Source organism: Penaeus monodon, chromosome 13 (assembly GCF_015228065.2).
Source record: "Penaeus monodon isolate SGIC_2016 chromosome 13, NSTDA_Pmon_1, whole genome shotgun sequence".
Taxonomy (NCBI): Eukaryota; Metazoa; Arthropoda; class Malacostraca; order Decapoda; family Penaeidae; genus Penaeus; species Penaeus monodon.
Window position 1 is genome coordinate 12361951 of NC_051398.1, and position 5236 is coordinate 12367186.

Below are 5236 nucleotides of genomic sequence, written 5' to 3' on the forward strand. Positions count from 1 at the left end.
CTAGTTACTTAGGCCCGGTCACAATACTCCTTTGGCATAGAGCGGGACCGAGATATGGGGTGATTTTGCCCGATCATAACTAGAGCTGGGGAAAAGACCGCCGTGTCTGTCTTTGCCCTTAAATACCCGGTGATCAAAACAAAAATATTTGATGAAATAAAAATAACGAATCAATTAATTACTGAAATGGGGTTGTGATATCGCAGTTAACACAGGCTTTATCTATTAGTCTTGACTGTGATACGAATAGTTATATAGCTTTATGATCTATTTTAACATTATGGACACTCAATAAGCGAAACTACGAAATCACTTTCCGTTACATAATAATTATTAGCTGTGAAATTACTAGATCGTCATGAAAAATCCACGAATAACGTATATTTCACGAAAGGTATTAGTTCCCCATATATTGCTACTCTTAACAATCCCGATATTGTAAAAGGAAGATGGAATAAACTATTAAAAAGAAACTATGAAAACGGTTTACGCCGATGACACAGCATGTAAACGTGTCCGTAGATTATTTTTTTCTTTTGCACACAGGGCAGTAAAAGGAAAAAATTGTATAGGACGTTTCATTATGCCTGTGTGTTGGGCTGTCATGATAAAAGATAATTCATAGTGTGATAACAAAATAAAAAGTACAGTAAAGGGTCGTTACTCATTTAACGAATATACATAAAAAAAATGTTGCCATTTAGATTTAATACGTAAGTAAACATTCCTAACAGGTACGTCTTCTCAGGACAGTTTTAAATCACGTAAAAGAAAGAACAGAAAGAAAAGGCATTTATTCTTGGTCCACATGTGATAGGCTGAAATAAAAACTGCACTCGAAGGGTTTTGAGTTTGACAAGCCCTGGTGCCCAATATCCTCTCTGGAGTGCAGCGTGACGAAATCGTTTTACCGAGTGTTTATAAAGCCTAGGCAAAAACACGTTTGGAAGGTAAGCCGGGATCTGCAAGCAGTGGGAGTATCCTGTTCAGGCTATTTATCTCTGTATTTTGGGGAATATTTAATTTCGTCACTAAAAACCCAAAACGTCACACAGGTTTGAAGCCTCTATTCTATAACAATATAATTATTAGCGTAATATGCCGAAGTCAGCACCTTAATGGCAAAGTGGACAAAATTCATAAAAATTCTTACATTAAATAATATGTATATCATATACACAAACGACCATTTGAGTTTGCGTCAACTTCCCGAGGATGGGAGGACAGGGGATAGCGGGAAAGGAAAGAATATATCGAAGAGAAATATAAACGAGATTCTAGGGAGAGAAAGAGGGGGAGTTTTTGTTTTTTTAATCATTGGCTTCTAATTATTCAAATGTATACACATTTTAAAAGGACGGTTACAAACAGGCACTACTGTAAGTACATTTCAAATCACTTATACATCTGCTCTCAATCACGTTCTTAGTTAGTTTCACTTTTTACTTATTGTACAATTTACTTATAGTGTTTAGTTGTTTGAAAAGCTCTGTGAACTCCCATTTAGTTCATATATATTGCTTATAACATTCAAGATATGGTGACAATATTGTGTATGAGGTCATTCAGTTGGTCTCCGTAAGAGATCCATATAGTACTGTGCATAATATATGTTGAAATATACAATGTAATATTTGTCATTAACAATGTAATGGGACATGGTAAATTATCAAGATGTCTAGGAAGTATGCAGTTACCACAATAGGCTAAGAACCTCCCCCCATGCTTTAAGCCCCCCCTACATGTCCATTCCATGTTTGTTGCGACTCTTGGCAACCTGTATCGCGATTCCGTCGTGCCTCGCGTTCCGTGAATGTGCCCAGCTGTACCCTTTCACAAAAGTGCATTTCCCGTACCACCACCGTAAACGAGTGTTATTAGTGGGATTGATATGAGCCTGTATCTTTAGTTCTTAATGGCGGGCAAAAGCAGATTTGTTGTTCTCTTGAATTTATTAGGTAGTAAAGTGGTAACAAACGAAATGGTAATGGCTAAGCAGGAATGGTAGCAGAAGTCGGTGATGTAAAAAGTACCAAGCATACTCAGCCGTGAACGAATTACCCTTTGAGAAGCAAAAAGGGAGGTAAAGTCGTTATAGAGAATGTCAATGTTTCCGCATGGCGTTAACAAAGGTTTGTTGAAAAAGATGTAGGATACCCAAAGGAAACTTTGGGCATACAGAGGTTGAACTGTATGCAATAATGTGTGTAACTAATCAACAAAAGAGATTGTGCCAAAGACAATAGGGAAGGAACATTCTCATGAGAATATGTCAGTTTACAATACCCAATTATCCCAATGAAATTCGAAATAGATGTACTCGATACAGTTATAATAATCTTTCCACACCACATGTCTTAGGGCTGGTAAATGAAAAGGGGGTCCAAGTTTTGGGGGTTGTTGCACTAAGGGATGGTGGGTGCGAGAAACCCGTCTCATCAGATCTTTTTGGGTTACTTGGTTATAAGCAAGGGCCACAGTCTGTCTGTCTCTGTTTCCATATCTGATTGGCAACCACAATGTCGAGGACGGAATGCCAATTATATGTGGCGGAGTTCTCTCGAGGCCAGTTTTTGGTCTCACCCGCTGGGTGTCGCTCATCACCTGTAATGTAGCGTAATGGGAGTGAGTTCGCGATTCGCCAAGAACTTGTTCTAGGTGCGAGATGTAGGCCGGCCAGAAAGCACTGGGATTGGATCAATGGGCTTAAAAAGAAAGGGGTGCGAGCAGCGGGCATCTGTGACAGAGGTAGGGGTAATAGACTCAAGCGAGGAACTCCGACAGAAGGGCAGCTTGCTTGGCCGGAGCAAAGCTAAGGCTGCATGAAGGGCTCACCGTCGGTCATGTTGACACCCGTCTTTTCCGTGCTGTCTGTCTGCAAGACAGGACAGTCATTCCATGTTCATCAGATATTTAATTGAATAATAATAAAAAAACACACAGTACTGGCTAACATAAATAATTTGCCCCCCAGTGCGTGCTGGTACCGACAACTACAATTTCTTAGCTATATACCTGATAATATGCATATGCCTATATCTATCTATATAATTCTCTGTTCTGTTTAGCTATCTATCTATAGTATATATATGATTGAAGTACTTCGAAATAGAACAATCAAACAAACACGGTACGCATCTTTGATTGAAGTTGTTATGTACCTGTTACCAACAACCCGTTCCTTTGGCAGTAAACGGTTCACAAACACCCGCACCAATCCCAACCAGAATATTTTAGTGTGTGTGGTGGGTGTGTGTGTGTGTGTGTTGTGGTGTGGTGTGGTGTCGTGTGTGCGTGTGTGTGTGTGTGTGTGTGTGTGTGTGTGTGGTGTGTGTGTGGTGTGTGGTGTGTGTGCCGAGCGCGAGGTGTCGTGCAGTGCGGCGTGCGTGCTGGGTGCACGTGAGTGTGTGTGTGTTGTGTGGTGTGTGTGTATGGTGTGTGTGTGTGTGTGTGTGTGTGTGTGTGTAGGTGTGCGCGCGCGACATACATTTTCACCACCACACGCACGCCACGCACGCACCGGAACAGCACGCTCACACGCACATTAACACACAACCACCCACACACACACGCACACACGCAGCTACACACTACACACACAGTATCTCTAATACGTAGTTTGACAATATCGTTTCTTGCGTCACAACCACAACACATCATATCAAAACAAACACACACACAACACACACGCACACACACCACACACACACACAACATCCACAACACACACACCCACCCACCCCCCACACCACAAACACACACAACATAATCGCACGCATGACTACACCCCGCCACACGCATGTTCACACCACACACACCACAAACACAGACAAACACACACACACACCACACACACACACACACACACACACACACACACACAACCAAACTATATTATATATAATATATATATATATATATATACTTATATATATATATCGCCACGCAGGCCTTACAACACGCAATACATTTTCACACACACCCACACCACACAACACACACACACACACACACACACACACACACACATACATTACATCACATCACATCACATCACACATACCACACACATACTCACACAACGCAACAACAACACAATAGATACACGTATCTATAATACGTAGTTTGACAATATCGTTTCGCGCGTGTGTACCCATAAATCAATAACTGAACAAAAAATCTGGGAAAACAGATTTTCTATTACACAATCGAAATATAATTTTACAAATATTAATATATCAAGACTGCTGGATGTAAAGATTGACAATGCTTCTTTCACTTTAAACAAAAGGTCTCTGGGGATTTTCACTCCTAACAACACGGAGCGCAAAACGTAATTTAACAGAATACGTTTTCGTGACGCGCCTTAGCGGATGAAGTTAGACTTGGTAGAGATAAGGCAAACGCGGGAATAACCGTCTGCAAAGAGTACTAATAAGTGAAGGTGCGTGTGTGTATTCTCAAATAACGGAAAGCCTAGGTTCATGTTGTGTATCTCGGAAACCAGTTGGTTGTTATCTGAAGTTTTAGTTTCCCCGGTTGTCGCATGTTCGAGTGGAAACGGCATAATGGGTTTAAATTGTACTGGTGAAAATGTTCGTGGCATGTATTGGCGATGATAAATGAGATTAAACAGTAAATGCATAACATTCACAAAAGCATTTTCATTCGGTCTGTAGTTTCAAATAGTGTCCCTTCAGTATTTCTTGTTGACAGAGAACGTCATGAATGAAATCAGTCAGAACAAATACAAATAAATGCACGGTAACATCCAGGATCATTTATCAGATGTAGTCACGTAATGATAAAATAACACATGATAAGTATTAGTAGTATTTCAAGACTCATTAGCCAGATTAGAAGGGAGAGTCTTTAGGAAAGGAATTTAATCTAGTATTAAATGCAAGGGACCTTAGATTTATTTTTTATTATTTTTTATTCGTTATATGTTATTTTTTAAAAGTAATTACCAAGGAAACTGTCATAGATCTTCACTTATTGTTTTTATAGAAAACTTTAAGGTTTCTAATGTATATTTTTATGCTTGTTATTGATCTTGAGGTCAGTTTGCTAAACATGGTGTAAGGTGGTTTTTGTTTATAATACAACTTTTTTTTCTGTATATCATATAATGTAGTTTTAAGTATTTAATTGAGAGTCTGACTGATTGGTCTGCTAAGTATTTATTTGAAGTATTAAGAATTATAGTCTTAAAAAAATGGGTGTAATTATCCAG

General features: G+C 39.4%; 1 long non-coding RNA gene across 1 annotated transcript in view; it reads left to right on the top strand.

Annotated features, from left to right (window-relative positions):
* The first annotated feature begins 4208 nt into the window (after positions 1–4208).
* LOC119580143 overlaps positions 4209–5236 on the top strand; it is a 14581-nt gene continuing 13553 nt past the window's right edge. The window contains exon 1 of the long non-coding RNA XR_005229343.1: positions 4209–4444. This is a non-coding gene — a long non-coding RNA (uncharacterized LOC119580143). The remainder of the gene's footprint in view (positions 4445–5236) is intronic.